This window comes from Manis pentadactyla, chromosome 1 (assembly GCF_030020395.1).
Source record: "Manis pentadactyla isolate mManPen7 chromosome 1, mManPen7.hap1, whole genome shotgun sequence".
Taxonomy (NCBI): domain Eukaryota; kingdom Metazoa; phylum Chordata; class Mammalia; order Pholidota; family Manidae; genus Manis; species Manis pentadactyla.
The window spans coordinates 166,297,646-166,316,180 of NC_080019.1; positions in this window are offsets into that span (position 1 = coordinate 166,297,646).

Below are 18,535 nucleotides of genomic sequence, written 5' to 3' on the forward strand. Positions count from 1 at the left end.
TATGATTTTTATTTTGAATTCTCTTTCAGGAAGATTGGTGAGTTCAGTTTCATTTGACCCTTTTCCTGGGGTTTGTGAAATATTTCTCTAACCATATTCTTTTGACGTTTCATATTTCTGTGTGGTGCCCACTAGTGCCCAGAAGCTCCAGTCTCAAGAGCTTCTCAGCCCCTACAGTGAGGTTGGGGGTCATAGGAGCAGAGCTCATGCCTGGGGGGAGGAAAGACTGTTTCCTGATTCCCGGCTGTAGTGCCTGTCACCAGTATCAGAGCCAGTGGGCCGAGCACACAGGTGTAAGCCTCTATACTTTGCGCCTCTTGCTGTTGTAATAAGGGCCTCCCTCTGGCTGGCCTGACACCTGTGCAGTGACTACCAGTTTGCAAGCCAGTGCTGGCAAGCCAGGAGAAGGCACAGCAGGCTGCATGTTACAGTGGGGGCCTCAGAGTTGAGTAGCCGCCAGGGGGATTGAGCACCTGAATCTCCTCAAAGTTCCCCACCTGCTGGGTGCCTTGTGCCCTGACAACCTTGTCCACCTATCCCTTCTCCTATGCAGCAATCTCCATGCAAACCCTGACCTTTATTCAGCCCTCTCACTGCTAGGAAACCTCTCAGACTGCCTGTCTTTCATTTGTCCCACAGCAACAGGAATATGAATCCCTGTCTTTCACAAATGGACAGAATCTCAGTCTCTCAAGCACTCCCCCTATCCCAGCTCTCCAACCCCACCAACCTCCAGAGCACCACACAATGTAGGTTTGTGCTCCAAAGCAGACCTCCAAGGCTGGGTGTTCAGCAGTATTAGGTTTCCACCTCCATCTTGCTCTATTTCTTTTCCGCCTGCCAGTGAGCTGGGGTGGGGGAAGGGCTTGGGTCCCACCAGATCAAGGCTTTAGTACGTTACCCTGCTTCATGAGGTCTGCTCTGTTTGTGAGGTCTGAATGTAGTCTGATGCATCCTTCCCGCCTGTTGCTGTTCCAGGGTTAATTTTAGTAAGTATATTTTCATGCTATATGTGGTTCTGGGAGGAGTTCTCTGTCTCACCTCTCATGCCACCATCTCGGAAGCTGTGTTTTTAGGAAATATATATAAGCAAAGAATAGCAAATAATGTTAAGATGGGTTGAAATCTGTAGATAAGAAAAGTACATCAGGAGCAGAAAGAACTGCGTGAATTACTCTGCCTAGTTTGAAATGATGAATAGTGTTGAGCAAGTGACACTTGTTTTCTTCTCCAGGGGAGGAGTCCCATTGTATGGAGGATAACAAAGAGCTTAGCAATGCATGTCACCAAAAACAGCAGTCCCTGATGTCATCCTACTGTGTGATTTGCAGATGGCAGGGTAATAAAGACATGACTCCCATAAGCACTCAGTAGAACACTTAAATTACAAAGAGAAAAGGCAAAGCATGACCAGTTTTGGCTGGAAATTCCCCCCAAGGGTCAGTGGGTCCCACATGCAGCTGATGCAGGAAGATATTCTGCACCCATCCCTCTGTGCTATAGGCGAAGGAGTCTATTCCCTGTCTGTCCACTGAGAATAGACACACTAATGGGGTAGACAAGGTATCATATGACACACATGCATAAGCAGGCCCAGAGAGTACACACTGAGCCTAGAATAGGGAAAGACATTTACAAGCAGACCGGGACAGGCTGTGAAGGCTCTGAATCTCTTTGTAAGGAAATGCTACAGGCCCAGTGCCACTGTTATGCAGCCATATAAGGGGAGACAATCTACCTTATACAAAAGTACATGACTGGTTTTCCCAACACATAGAAATTTGTGTGATAGATAAAATGGAGAAAAGATTTTAGGCAAAAGGAACAGCATATATGAAGTCACAGAAGGGTGAAATAAAAGAGCATATTCGTTTGGGGATCTGTACATGGAATTATTTATTTCCCACATGTAAAAGATATAGTTGTCTTAGAAATTATTTCAAAAAAATGCCAAGGTAGAAGGACAAGACAAAAGCTAACGTGTATAGTATTTTGTCTTATGTAGTTACTAATGTTCAGCTGAATTTTTGGTTATCTGGTAGTTAAAGCAAAGAGGACAATGTAATGTAATAAGTTATGTGATATTCACTCTCTTCCCAGTGGAAATTACAATTTATTAAGAGGAAAAATCCCTTTGCTTAAGGAATGAAGACGGATGTCTCTTTTTTTGTGTATGTATTGATCTGATTATTAATTTTTTTGTTCTCTCAGTGTGACTGGTGGGAATGTGAATTATGTAGTTCTATTTCCTCTCACCATAGCTGGTAGGCATATGATACAAGTTTTCATATAATTTCTTTCAGGAATTTGGTTTCTAAAACATGCAGGATATAAAATCAATCATTAATGCCAATTAAGTCCATGTCAGAATCAGAATATGTCTCTTCAAGGGTGCATGTGGTTGAGATCCCCAGAATCACATTTCCTGAGATTTGACTTCTTAACTCTTTCAATTCTGTGACCTTTCCACTGTGCTTATAATAAGTACTCCACTCTTCTAACTCCTTTAATTATCTAGAGATAGTTTCTCACACTTTAGACACAATAACATGAACCTTCTGGGTCAGAGATAAATGACTTTATTTCTTATGATACAGAAGCATCATCAGTTTCATATCTGTGACAGTTCAACTTGCCTTCCAAATTCCACAAAGACAAGCCAAAAATGCCTAGGTAGATGCTTCAGACAGACTGGGTGTTACAGCTGTTACCCTGAGTTTAGGGAGCCTGATGCTTTTATGAAAGGCAGTAAACAAACTTGTCTCTTCTCTGAGACACACTGTCTTACAAGACTGTTTACTACCTTGGAGATAATGTGGGTCCAGTTTTATACCACCACAATAGAGCAAATTTCACAGTAAAGCAAGTCAAATGAATTTTTTGGTTTCTTGGTGCATATAAAATTTACATTTATACTAGACTGTAGTCTATTGAGTGTACAATAACAATATGCCTAAAAAACATACATACCTTAATTTAAAAAGTCTTTATTGCTAAAAAATGCTAACCATCCTGTGATTTTTCAGTGACTCATAATATTCTTGCTGATGAAGGATCTTTGCCTTGATATTGATGACTATTGACTGATCAGGTGGTTTGATGAAAGTTAGAGTGGCTGTGGCAGTTTCTTAGAATAACACAAAATGAAATTTGTTGCATCAATTGGCTCTTCCTTTCACAAATGATTCCTCTGTGACATGTGATACTATTGACAGCATTTTTACCACAGTAAAACTTCCTACAAAGTTAGAGTCAGTCCTCGCAAATTCTGCTATTACTTTATCAACTGTTTATGTAATATGATAAATCCTTTCTTATCTTTTCAACAAACTTCAGAGCATCTTTACCAGAAGTAGATTTCATCTCAAGAAACCACTTTCTTTGCTCAGCTGTAAGAAGCAGCTCCTCATCTGTTAAATTTTTACCATGAGATTGTGGCAATTCAGTCACATATTCAGGCTCTACTTCTAATTATATTTCTCTTGCTATTCACAGCACATCTGCAGTGAGTTTCTCCACTGCAGTCTTCAAACCCTCAGTGTCATCCATGAGGCTTGGGGTCAGTGTCTCCCAAACTCCTGGAACATTGATATTTTGACCTCTTTCCATGAATGTTCATAATGGCATCTAGAATGGTGAATCATCTCCAGAAGGTTTTGCCCAAGTCCATCTGGGGAATTACTGTCTATGGCAGCTATAGCCTTATGAATTGAATGCTTTTTTTTTTTTGAGAGGACATATCTCACATTTATTGATCAGATGGTTGTTAACAATAAAATTCTGTATAGGGGACTCAATGCACAATCATTAATCAACCCAAGCCTAATTCTCAACAGTCTCCAATCTTCTAAAGCGTAACAAACAAGTTCTTACATGGTGAACAAGTTCTTACATAGTGAATAAGTTCTTACATGGTGAACAGTGCAAGGGCAGTCATATCACAAAAACTTTTGGTTTGAATCACACATCATGAATTATAAACAATCAGGTCAAATATGATTATTCATTTGATTTTTATACTTGATTTATATGTGAATCCCACATTCTTCCCTTATTATTATTATAGTTATTATTTTTTTTTAATAAAATGCTGAAGTGGTAGGTAGACACAAGATAAAGGTAGAAAACATAGTTTAGTGCTGTAAGATAGCAAATGTAGATGATCAGGTATGTCCCTATAAGTATTAATCCGAGCTAGACAAGGGCAACAAAACATCCACATATGCAGAAGATTTCTCTCAAAGCAGGGGGGGTGAGGTTCTAAGACTCACCTCTGTTGATCCCCAGTTTCTCACCTGATGGCCCCCCTGCAACTGTGCCTGTCTTAGGTTGTTCCTCCCTTGAGGAATCTTACCCGTCTCTGGCTAACCAGTCATCTTCTGGGGCCATACAGGGAAATGTAAAGTTGGTAAGTGAGAGAGGAGCCTTATTGTTTGAAAAGGTTAGCTTTTTACTTCTTTGCATATTTATGCCCTGTGGCTTCTATGCCCAGCATTTGTCTTGAGATGTCTTTACCACTTGGAAGAATTATGATACTCAGTAATTTTGATATGATGCACAAATTCTAATTAAGGGTTGTAATTTGGAAGGAAGAAGAAAAGCTGTAGAAGTAGCAGACGGAACAAAACATGGGAAGATTGATTATTTCTTTGACATATCTCCTTGTAGAGTAACTTAAGGATGTATAGGTTTTAAACTACTAATTAAATTGTGCACACACATTAACATAATAGGAATACAGTTACATAACCAAGGCAGACCTACAATTACCAGCCATATCCAGTGAAACCAAGAAAACCAGTTAGGCACCCTAGGCAATTGTGAAAACTTATCTATGATATGATGCATATTGTCTAACTGAATTTGAATAGTTTGAGAAAAATCAAACAAATTAAAACAACACATTCCTGGGAACTGTTCACATCCCATATGTTCTTTTAACAGTAGATAGTCTATAGTTGCAAGATTTTGGAGAGCTGCAACTTGCACTTCTCCTAATTCTTGGTTGTTCCAAAAGTATAGATCCAGTCAAATTTGTTGTTTTATGGTATGCACATGTCAGCTTAAATATCTCCTTCTTCATTCCAATGGCAAGTCCAGGAACCGGTGGGATGAATGAAGCTACAACTGCAACAGTGCCGGGATCTTTGTGGAAGTTTTTTGATGATCACCTTCTGGAATGACTCTTCCAGAGAATGTTGATGTTGGAAGTTCTTCTTCATATTGTATCTTAATTCGTTTTATGGGTAGCCAAATTAGGCTTTGATCCTCTGTATTAACAAACAAACCCTTTGCCCACACTTTGATATGCCCTTTATACCATTGTGAAGAACTTATTGGAGATCACCACACAGGAATTGCTTTTTTTTTTTTAAGAGAAAGGAATATTATCAGAAAGATGTACTTCCATAGATGATCATCTGACACCCTTTAAATGATAAAAATTAAGGATATTTAAAGCATGCATTAATGGGTGATTTGCAATTAGTTTTATCCTATCACGAAGTAATTGCCCTTTTCTTTTTTTTTTGTTCTCATTAATCTACAATTACATGAAGAATATTTTGTTTAGTAGGCTCTCCCTTATACCAGGTCCCCCCCACAAAACGCTTTACAGTCACTGTCCATCAGCATAGCAAAATGTTGTAGAATCACTACTTGTCTTCTCTGTGTTCTACAGTCCTCCCCTTTCTCCCACCACCCCATTATTCATGCTAATCATAATACCCCTTTTCTTCTCCCCCCCCCCTATCCCTCCCTACCCACCCATCCTCCCCAGTCCTTCTCCCTTTGGTACCTGTTAGTCCATTCTTGGGTTCTGTGAGTCTACTGCTGTTTTGTTCCTTCAGTTTTTACTTTGTTCTTATACTCCACAGATGAGTGAAATCATCTGGTATTTCTCTTTCTCTGCTTGGCTTATTTCACTGAGCATAATACCCTCTAGCTCCATCCATGTGTTGCAAATGGTAGGATTTGTTTTCTTCTTATGGCTGAATAATATTCCATTGTGTATATGTACCACATCTTCTTTATCCATTCATCTACTGATGGACACTTAGGTTGCTTCCAGTTCTTGGCTATTGTAAATAGTGCTGCAATAAACATAGGGGTGCACCTGTCTTTTTCAAACTTGAGTGCTGCATTCTTAGGGTAAATTCCTAGGAGTGGAATTTCTAGGTCAAATGGTAAGTATATTTGGAGCATTTTGAGGAACCTCCATACTGCTTTCCACAATGGTTGAACAAATTTACATTCCCACCAGCAGTGTAGGAGGGTTCCCCTTTCTCCACAACCTCGCCAACATTTGTTGTTGTTTGTCTTTAGGATGGTAGCCATCCTTACTGGTGTGAGGTGATACCTCATTGTGGTTTTAATTTCCATTTCTCTGATAATTAGCGATGTGGAGCATCTTTTCATGTGTCTATTGGCCATCTGTATTTCTTTTTTGGAGAACTGTCTGTTCAGTTCCTCTGCCCATTTTTTAATTGGATTATTTGTTTTTTGTTTGTTGAGGTGGGAGAGCTCTTTATATATTTTGGATGTCAAGCCTTTATCAGATCTGTCATTTACAAATATATTCTCCCATACTGTAGGGTACCTTTTCATTCTATTGATGGTGTCTTTTGCTGTACAGAAGCTTTTCAGCTTAATATAGTCCCACTTGTTCATTTTTGCAATAGTTTTCCTTGCCCAGGGAGATATGTTCAAGAAGAGGTCACTCATGTTTATGTCTAAGAGATTTTTGCCTATGTTCTTTTCTAAGAGGTTTATGGTTTCATGACTTACATTCAGCTCTTTGATCCATTTTGAATTTAATTTTGTATATGGGGTAAGACAATGGTCCAGTTTCATTCTCCTACATGTAGCTGTCCAGTTTTGCCAGCACCATCTGTTGAAGAGACTGTCATTTAGCCATTGTATGTCCATGGCTCCTTTATCAAATATTAATTAACCATATATGTTTGGATTAATATCTGGAGTCTCTAATCTGTTCAAATGGTCTGTGGCTCTGTTCTTGTGAACGTACCAAATTGTCTTGATTACTATGGCTTTATAGTAGAGCTTGAAGTTGGGAAGTGATATCTCCCCTACTTTATTCTTCTTTCTCAGGATTGCTTTAGCTATTCGGGGTCTTTGGTGTTTCCATATGAATTTTTGAACTATTTGTTCCAGTTCGTTGAAGAATGTTGCTGGTAATTTGATAGGGATTGCATCAAATCTGTATATTGCTTTGGGTGGGATGGCCATTTTGATGATATTAATTCTTCCTAGCCATGACCATGGGATGAGTTTCCATTTGTTAGTGAACCCTTTCATTTCTCTTAACAGTGACTTGTAGTTTTCAGAGTATAAGTCTTTCACTTCTTTGGTTAGGTTTATTCCTAGGTATTTTATTCTTTTTGACGCAATTGTGAATGGAATTGTTTTCCTGATTTCTCTTTCAATTGGTTCATTGTTAGTGTAGAGAAAAGCCACAGATTTCTGTGTGTTAAATTTGTATCCTGCAACTTTGTTGTATTCTGATATCAGTTCTAGTAGTTTTGGATTGGAGTCTTTAGGGTTTTTTTTAATGTACAATATCATGTCATCTGCAAACAGTGACAGTTTAAATTCTTGTTTACCAATCTGGATTCCTTGTATTTCTTTGTATTGTCTGATTGCCAACGCTAGGACCTCCAGTACTACGTTAAATAACAGTGGGGAGAGTGGGCATCCCTGTCTTGTTCCCGATCTCAGAGGAAAAGCTTTCAGCTTCTCACTGTTCAGTATGATGTTGGCTGTGGGTTTATCATATATGACCTATATTATGTTGAGGTACTTGCCCTCTATTCCCATTTTGCTGAGAGTTTTTATCATGACTGGATGTTGAATTTTATCAAATGCTTTTTCAGTATCTATGGAGATGATCATGTGGCTTTTGTCTTTCTTTTTGTTGATGTGGTGGATGATGTTGATGGATTTTCGAAGTTGTACCATCCTTGCATCCCTGGGATGAATCCCACTTTGTCATGGTGTATGATCCTTTTGATATATTTTTGAATTCAGTTTGCTAATATTTTATTGAGTATTTTTGCATCTACATTCATCAGGGATATTTTTCTGTAATTTTCTTTTCTGGTGGGGTCTTTGCCTGGTTTGATATTAGGGTGATGCTGGCTTCATAGAATGAGCTTGGTAGTATTCCCTCCTCTTCTGTTTTTTGGAAAACTTTAAGGAGAATGGGTATTATGTCTTCCCTGTATGTCTGATAAAATTCGAAGATAAATCCGTCCAGCCTGTAGGTTTTGTTCTCTGATAGTTTTTTGTTTACCATTTCAATTTCTTTGCTCGTAAATGGTTTGTTTAACTTTAGTGTTTCTTCCTTGGTCAGTCTTGGAAGGTTGTACTTTTCTAGGAAGTTTTCCATTTCTTCTAGGTTTTCCAGCTTGTTGGCATATAGGTTTTCATAGTAGTCTTTAATAATTCTTTGTATTTCTATGGAGTCTGTCCTGATTTTTCCATTCTCATTTCTGTTTCTGTTGATTAGTGTTGATTCTCTTTTTCTTTTAATAAGTTTGGCTATAGGCTTATCTAGAACCAGCTCTTGGTTTCATTGATTTTTGCTATTGTTTCATTCTTCTCAATTTTGTTTATTTCTTCTCTGATCTTTATTATGTCCCTCCTTCTGCTGACTTTAGGCCTCATTTGTTCTTCTTTTTCCAGTTTCGATAATTGTGATATTAGGCTATTCATTTGGGATTGGTCTTCCTTCATCAAGTGTGCCTGGATCACTAGATACTTTCCTGTTAAGACTGCTTTTGCTGCGTCCCACAGAAGTTGGGGCTTTGTGTTGTTGTTGTCATTTGTTTTCACATATTCCTTGATCTCTATTTTAATTTGTTCATTGATCCATTGATTATTTGGGAGCATGTTATTAAGCCTCTATGTGTTTATGAGCCTTTTTGTTTTCTTTGTATAATTTATTTCTTGTTTTATACCTTTGTGGTCTGAAAAGTTGTTTGGTAGAGTTTCAATATTTTGGGATTTACTGAGGCTCTGTTTGTGAGCTAGTATATGGTCTATTCTGGAGTATGTTCCATGTGCACTTGAGAAGAATATGTATCCTCTTTCTTTTGGATGTAGAGTTCTATAGATGTCTATTAGGTCCATCTGTTCTTGTGTGTTGTTCAGTGCCTCCGTGTCCTTACTTATTTTCTGTCTGGTGGATCTCTCCTTTGGAGTGAGTGGTGTGTTGAAGTCTCCCAGAGTGAATGCATTGCATTCTATTTCCCCCTTTAGTTCAGTTAGTATTTGTTTCACATATGCTGGTACTCCTGTGTTGGGTGCATATATATTTAGAATGATTTTATTCTCTTGTTGGAATGAGCCTTTTATCATTATGTAATGCCTTCTTTATCTCTTGTTACTTTCTTTGTTTTGAAGTCTATTTTGTCTGATATTAGTACTGCAAACCCTGCTTTCTTCTCTCTGTTGTTTGACTGAAATATGTTTTTCCATACGTTGACTTTTAGTCTGTGCATGTCTTTGGGTTTGAGGTGAGTTTCTTGTAAGCAGCATATAGATGGGTCTTGCTTTTTTATCCATTCTATTACTCTGTGTCTTTTGATTGGTGCATTCAGTCCATTTACATTTAGGGTGACTATTGAAAGATATGTACTTACTGCCATTGCAGGCTTTAGATTCTCAGTTACCAAAGCTTAAATGTTAGCCTCTTTAGTATCTTACTGCCTAACTTAGCTTGCTTATTGAGCTGTTATATACACTGTCTGGAGATTCTTTTCTTCTCTCCCTTCTTATTCCTCCTCCTCCATTCTTTATACATTGGTTGTTTTATTCTGTGCTCTTTCGTGTTTCCTTTAACTGCTTTTAGTGAGTAATTGATTTTTTTCTTTGCCTTTATTTAGTATTTGGTTGGTCTGCTTTCTTTACTGTGATTTTATTTTCTCTGGTGACATCTGTTTAGTTTTAGGAGTTGTCCCATCTAAAACAGTCCCTCTAAAATAACCTGTAGAGGTGGTTTGTGGGAAACAAATTCCCTCAACTTTTGCTTGCCTGGGAATTGTTTAATCCCTCCATCATATTTAAATGATAATCGTGCTGGATACAGTATCCTTGGTTCAAGGCCTTTCTGTTTCATTGCATTAAATATATCATGCCATTCTCTTCTGGCCTGTTAGGTTTCTGTTGAGAAGTCTGACATTAGCCTGATGGGTTTTCCTTTATAGGTGACCTTTTTCTCTCTAGCTGCCTTTAAAACTCTTTCCTTGTCCTTGATCTTTACCATTTTAATTATCATGTGTATTGGTGTTGTCCTCCTTGGGTCCTTTCTGTTGGGAGTTCTGTGTATTTCCGTGGTCTGTTTGATTATTTCCTCCCCCAGTTTGGGGAAGTTTTCAGCAATTATTTCTTCAAAGACACTTTCTATCCCTTTTTCTCTCTCTTCTTCTTCTGGTCCCCCTATAATATGGATACTGTTCCTTTTGGATTGGTCACACAGTTCTCTTAATATTGTTTCATTCCTGGAGATCCTTTTATCTCTCTCTGTGTCAGCTTCTATGTGTTCCTGTTCTCTGGTTTCTATTCCATCAATGGCCTCTTGCATATTATCCTTTCTGCTCATAAATCCTTCCGGAGTTTGTTTCACTTCTGTAATCTCCTTCTGGGTGTCTGTAATCTCCCTCCGGACTTCATCCCTTAGCTCTTGTATATTTCTCTGCATCTCCATCAGCATGTTTATGATTTTTATTTTGAATTCTTTTTCAGGAAGACTGGTTAGGTCTGTCTCCTTCTCAGGTGTTAATTCTGTGATCTTTGCCTATAATTTTGCCTTTTCATTGTGATAGAGATAGTTTGCAGAGCTGGCACGAATGACAGCTGGAAGAACTTTCCTTCTTGTTGGTTTGTGGCCTTCCTCTCCTGAGAGAACAGCGACCTCTAGTGGCTTGTGCTGGGCAGCTGGGTGCAGACAGGGCTTCTGATTCCTGCCCGGCTGCTATGGAGTTTATCTCTGCTGTTGCTGTGGGCGTGGCTTACCTCGGGCTGCTACTCCGATATTGTGGACCCCCATTGGAGGGGGAGAGACAGGGAGGCTATTTATCTCTGTGAAGGGTCTCCGTGCTCCCTGCTGCGCAGGGTGTTAGAGTGCCCAGAGTGTTCCAGAACACTTCTGTCTGGTTTTGGGTTCCCTGTCCCTTTAAGACTTCCAAAAAGCACTCGCAAAAAAAAAAAAATTAAATAAATATATAAATAAAAAAGCCATTCGCTTGTCTTTGTACCTGGGTGCTGGCCTCAGGGACCCGCTCACAGGTCTTGCTGTCCTGTTTCCCTGTTATCCAGGACCCCACGCATGCACTGTGTCTGCGCTCTGGTGCAGATGGCTAGGGCTGGGTGTTTAGCAGTCCTGGGCTCCCTCTCCCTCCCCGCTCTGACTTCTCTCCTCCCGCCGGGAGCTGGGATGAGGGGCGCTCGGGTCCCACCGGACTGGGGCTTGTATCGTACTCCCTTTGCAAGGTGCTGGGTTTTCGCAGTTGTGGATGTGGTCTGGATGTTGTCCTGTGTCCTCTGGTCTCTATTCTAGAAAGAGTTGTCTTTGTTATATTTTAATAAATTTATATGGTTTTGGGAGGAGATTGCTGCTGCTCTACTCATGCCGCCATCTTGTCTCCACCATCTATAAATTGTATTCTTAAATAATAAAACCTGAAAGTTGAAATTAATCCATCCATGGACTGCATAATGGATGTTATGCTAGCAGGCACAAAAACAACATTTATTTCACTGTACATCTTCATCAGAACTCTTGGGTGACCAGGGGCATTGTCAATGAGCAGCTGTATTTGGAAAGAATGTTTTGTTCTGAGCAAGGTCTCACAGTGGGCTTAAAATATTCAGTAAACCATCTTTTAAACAGATGTGCTGTCATCCAGGCTTTGTTCTTCCACTTACAAAGCCCAGGCAGAGAATATTTAGCATAATTATTAAAAAGTCCTGGGATTTTCAGAGTTATAAATGAGCACTGGCTTCAACTTAAGGTCACCCCTAATAAAGTCACCCTTTGAAATTTTGAAGCTGGGCGTTGACTTCTCTCCAGCTATGAAAGTCCTAGGTGGCATCTTCTTCTGGTATAAGAATGCTTCATCTACATTGAAAATCTGTTGTTTTAATGTAACCACTCTTATGAACTACTTGAGCTACATCTTCTAGATAACTTGCTGTAGCTTCTGTATCAGCACTTGCTGCTTCCCCTTGCATTTTGATGTTATTGAGATGATGTATTTTTTTTTAAATAACCTCTGCCAGCTTCCAAGTTTTCTTCTGAAGCTTCTGAAGCTTTCTCACCTCTCCCAGCCTTCATAGGATTGTAGAGAGATAAGGCCTTGCTCTGGAATAGGCTTTGGCTTAAGGAAACGTGGCTGGTTTGATCTTATTCAGATCACAAAACTTTCTCCATATCAATAATAAGGCCATTTCACTCTCTCATCACCTTTGTGTTCACTGGAGGAGCACATTAAATTTTCTTCAAGCACTTCACCTTTGCATTCACAAGTTGGCTGACTGCTTGGCACAGGAGGCCTAGCTTGGGGCTTATGTTGGCTTTCAACACACCTTCCTCACTGAGCTTAATCATTTCTAGCTTTTGATTTAAAGTGTGAGACATGTGACTGTTCCTTTCACTTGAACACTTAGAGACCATTGTAGGGTTTATTAATTGGCCTAATTTCAATATGTTGTGTCAGGGACCATGGAGGCCTGAGGAGAGGGAGAGAGATGAGGGAATGACTGGCTGGTGGAATGGTCAGAACACACATAAAACTTATCAAATAAATTTGCTGTCTTGTATAGGCATGCTTTGTAGCACCATAAAACAATTACAATAGTACCATCAAAGATCACTGATCACAGATCACCATAAAAAGTATAATAATGAAAATGTTTGAAATATTTCAATAATTATCAAACATGCCACAGAGACATAAAGTGAGCAAATGCTATTGGAAAAATGGTGCCAATGAACTTGCTCAGTGCAGGGTTACCATAGATCTTCAGTTATTTTAAAAAAAAGCAATATCTGCAAAAGGTAATAAAGCAAGGTATGCCTTTACACAAACATCTTTGAAAGAAATACCCAGATAAAAAGTCAGGTAGGTCGTCTGTTCATATGATGTGCAAAAGCATGAAAGGCTCATAAAGAACGAACTATCTGTACAGTGTTGTTAGGACTTATAGATTGAGATGATCAGCGGCCACTTATAAACTCACACCTTTTTAAAAATACTACTTTCATTTTCCCCAATATTATGCTATTCTTACTTGGCTGATATTGTCCCTCAGATACAATGATGCATTCAGTGAAAATTTTCCTGTAAGTTTGCTGTTATTATTATTATTATTATTATTACTGTTTTACTCAGCAACAATGTAATAAGGTACAAAAATATTGGGTAAAAGATATTAAATGGAAGATGGGTCAGCAATTTATAAGCAGAGTTTAAGTGGCTGTAATTATATTTTAAAAATTCTAATAAATTTAAGTGATAACATCCAAGTATTCATTTATTGGGAAATAACTTTGTCTAAGACTGTTGTTAATATAAATAAATCTTAAAGACAGAACCAATTCTCAAGGAATTCATATCTAGACTGGAATATATGTGTACAAAAATCAAAATACAATGTAGTGCTGAGTTCCATTTATGGAAAATACAAAGTGTGTCTTTGAAGAATTTAGTGGAGAAGGTTTGTGACAAGGGAACATCAGGAAGAAACAGTTGAAAAATGTGTGATATTTTTAAATTTTGGTATCATTAATCTACAATTACATGAGTAATATTATGTTTACCGTTACATCAAGTTCCTCCCACATACCCCATTATAGTCACTGTCTGTCAGCGTAGTAAGATGCTACAGAATCACTACTTGTCTTTGTGTTGTACAGACTTCCCCGTGCTCTGCCACATTATGTCTGTTAATCATAATGCCCACTTTTTTTCCCCCCTTAACCCTCCCTTCCCGCCCATCCTCCCCAGTCCCTCTCCCTTTGGTAACTGTTGGTTCATTCTTGGGTTCTGTGAGTCTGCTAATGTATTGTTCCTTCATTTTTTTTCTTTGTTCTTATACTCCACAGAAGAGTGAAATCATCTGATACTTGTCTTTTTCCACCTGGTTTATTTCACTGAGCATAATACCCTCTAGCTCTATCCATGTTGTTGCAAATGGTAGGATCTGTTTTCTTCTTACGGTTGAATAATATTCCATTGTATATATGTACCACATTTTCTGTACAGCAAAGGACACCATCAATAGAACAAAAAGGTATCCCACTTTATGGGAAAATATATTCATAAATGACATGTCTGATAGAAGGTTAATATCCAAAATATATAAAGAGCTAATGCACCTCAACAAACAAAAGGAAAATAATCCATTACAAAATGGGCAAAGGATCTGAACAGACACTTCTCCAAAGAAGAAATTCAGATGGCCAACAGGCACATGAAAAGATGCTCCACATCACTAATTATCAGAGAAATGCAAATTGAAACCACAATGAGATATCACCTCACACCAGTAAGGATGGCCACCATCTGAAAGATAAACAATAACAAATGTTGGTGAGGATGTGGAGAAAGGGGAAATCTCCTACACTGCTGGTAGGAATGTAAATTAGTTCAACCATTGTGGAAAGCAGTACGGAGGTTCCTCAAAAAACTCAAAATAGAAATACCATTTGACCCAGGAATCCCACTCCTAGGAATGTGTGGGATTTTTATACCTTGAAATTGAATATGGGTAGAAAAGAGGGCAGTGTCCAGTTTATAGGAAAGACATGAACACTGAGGCAGGGAAACAGGGAAACACCCTGTGTGTGTGTGGTGAAGAGCAAGTTGTTATGGTTTGGCTCTAGAAGAATAGAGTGAAGGTGGTAAAGGTGCTGGAAGACTTTGAATGTCAAATGTAAAACCTAAGGTGGTAACAGTACAATCAGTGGGAGAGCCATGGCTGTTAAACATAAAGGGAGAAAACATAAGAATGTAAAACCTCACTGAAAAGGTAGCAAAATTTAAGATAAAAAAATTAATCAGAGTGAGTCTTTATGGTGTCTTACCATGCTCTCCTCTCCCAGTGGGAAACCCAAACCTAAGAAGCAGTGGCCTGCTTGCCTCAGCCCCCTCCATTTGTTCTAACTCTTGAGACACCCTTCCTTCTTCTCTGGATTGGTGCATGTGGACTCTGGGCATCAGGCAGTCACCTATTTATACCAGTTCAGGCACAGGCCTCTCTTACCCTCTTTTTTGTTCCTGGCAGCAAATGTAGTACCAGCTCAGAAGTGACAGCAGGCCTCTGCCCAAGCATAGGACCCTAGTAAATGTCTTTGGTTAATTCCTTCATGGTATGCTTTCCCCCATATCTCTAATTTATGTACAATAGGAATAAATTGACCTGCTCAGTGATCTCCTAGGGCATGCAGAGAAGGGACAGGTATCAAGGCCTGGGTAGGAGGGTGATTGCCAAGACAGGGTGAACTGTCTGTATTCTCCAAAAGGTGGATCCAGCAATATTTGCTGCCTGAAGGAGGCCCTATAATTTCCTCTGGCCTGAACCTCCCCTTCTTAATTCTTTAGACTTTTTGAGGGCAGAGGCAACAGAAGATAAGAATTTGTTCATAGCACTTTTTTTTTTTAATAAAGAAGGAAAACTTGTCCTCTGGGTTTGCTGAGAAGATTCCACCTTACACTCAATACACTATTTTCATCTTGTGCTATGGTAATATAAGAAAAAAACCTAAAACAATTGAATAAGCTTTTATTATAATAGTAATATTGTTGGCTTTTATCTGCTTTTGAACCTGATGTGATTTGTTGATTATTCCAATGTCAGTTTAGTCCTTTGTAATTATTGAAAATTATGTTTCCCTTTTTACTGTAGAAAAGTACACAAAATAAAAACTTGAAAGAACAAAGTAATTATATAAGATGAAATTGTACAAAAAGACTTATTGCAGAATAATGCAATTGACTTTGTTTAAGATAAATGCACTTAACTATATTTAAGATAATGAAATTGTCTTATTAAATTATACTGCAATAATATATATTGATTTACTTTACAATAATACATTTTCAGTACATAGGTGTAATAGATATTCAACAAAATATAAATGTACAGTTAAAACTAATCTTACAGTTTCATTGTCAGAGGTTTCAGAGAATGCTCTCAGATACGGTGCCTCATAAAACATTTTAGCAGGCTGGAAAAACCAAATGTGTGAGTGAGTGAGTGTGTGTGTGTGTGTGTGTGTGTGTGTGTGTGTGTGTGTAGTTTTCTAAACTGAATAAATAATGATAAAATGCAACATACATTAGCAGTACATGCAGAGAAATCAAATCTTTGGTTGATAGTGTATCAGTTCATGGGTTATGATCTTCCAAAACGTATACTGAGGAGCATTCTTTCATATACTGAATATGAAATTCAGTACAGTTTTATTAGAACTTACTATGTGCAAGAATCTGTGCTAATTTTTCCTCATATTCATTAAACAAAAGTTACTTTTCTTTCATTTGTCCACAAAGAAGACCTATTCTTAGCACTGAGATGCAGATATAAAGAGATACTAGATAAGTCTCCTCATGAAGCCAATATTTTAATGGGAGTTGTAATTGGTAGGCTGATTTGCAAGTCTTTAGTACCATTTTAGAGAGTGTGTTTGATGAAGAAAGAAAGGGTAAAAAGTAGAACACAAGAAGGTAGGTTACTTTTTTTAGGTAGTGTGGCAGGGAAAGTCTTTCTGAGGAACTAATATTTGAGCAGAGACTTGCATGAAGCGAGGGAGCAAAGCCATGAGATGTACCGGAATCAAAGACTTCATGTCAGTGGCTGATGGAACAAATGAGGAGAGAGTGTTGAGAGGTGAATTCATAAAGATAAATAATTAGATAGTAGCTCTGCTAGTTGGGGAGGGGGGAAGGATTCAATAATATGGGTAACTGTTGAACCAGTGTGTTGTACACCACATCTTCTTTATCCATCTATTGTTAGACACTTAGGTTACTTCCACATTTTGGCTATTGTAAATAAAGCTGTGATAAACAGAGGAGTGTATGTATCTTTTCAGATTAGTGATTTTGTTTTCTTTGGGTAAATTCCTTGAAATGGAGTTACTGGGTTGTTTGGTATTTCTACTTCTAGTTTTCTGAAAAATCTCCACTCTGCTTTCCATAGTGGGTGCTCCAATTTACCTTCTTTACAATAGCGGATGAGGGTTAAGGTGGAGATACTAGATGGTCATGTCAAGAATGTGTTCAGTAGATGATGGGGAAAAAAGCCTAATTGGAGTGGATTGATGAGAGAATGGCAATGTAGGAAAAAAGACAGAAATTTAGAAACAGAAACAAACAACAACCAATGCTCCTTCTAGGACTTTTCTTAAAAAGATCAACAAAAAATGTAATAACTAGAAGGGATGTGGGTTCAGGAAAGATACACTGCAGCATAATATATAGGTATGCAGCATGTTCTTTTATAGCCTTTTACTTTAAATAATTTTTACAACTATCCTATGAGTCATGACCAGTAAAGAGAGGAAAAAGCTTTCCTTGAAAAAATATATAACTAAAACTTGTGGGAAACAGAATAATTGTCAAATTTTATTCTGATAAGTATTACAGACATCTAAAGTTTTAACTAAAGCATTAAAAAAATTTTCACATGCAATTAAATTATAGGTCTTTCCTGTGCTAAATACTAACTTCCACATAAAACTCATCTTGGGGGAAGTTTTCATTGACCTGAATATACCTTTCAATTATTGTATATGGATATATTTATATGTGGTAAAGGTATAGAACAATGCATACTTGATATATAGATAGATATATTTCCTCTATTACCATCATAAACCAAAGATGGTAAGCTAATTAAGCAGAGGCTAATGGTTAAGCAAAGAAATAATAACCACCATTTTTGTTTACTCTCAATAGTAAATAGAGCTTACTCTACAGTACTAAAACTATTCACTTAATTTATCTATAAATCACAGGCAAAGTAGAGGGTATGGATTTATGCATATGATCTCTCACTCTAGAGAGTTAATGTTAATAAAATGAACATAATCATTCAGATACCAAATTCTGTGACATCACAGGTATAAAAATTCTGGCTGCAAAGCCTTGAGTAATAACAACACCCATAGATGACACTTATGTACAGATATCCAGGATCCTTGGAATTTTAATAAGAGTCTAATAAGAAGTGAAGTCATGAACTTGGGCCTCTGTCATGTATGGAGATATTTCAGTACAACCTTTGGGGAAGAGCATTATGGGATCACAGCTGTCAGAGGAGATCAAGCACTGTCTAATGAGCAAAACTCCACTAAAGCTGACACAGATTAAATATCTAGCAACAATACTCTTCCAGAACCTGAGTCATAAATAACAGAAATAGGTAATATAAAGAAGTTAAATGTAAACTGAATTTGGCTTATAGCAACTAGAACTTCACTATCATCAAATATTCATGGAGTAGCTACTTG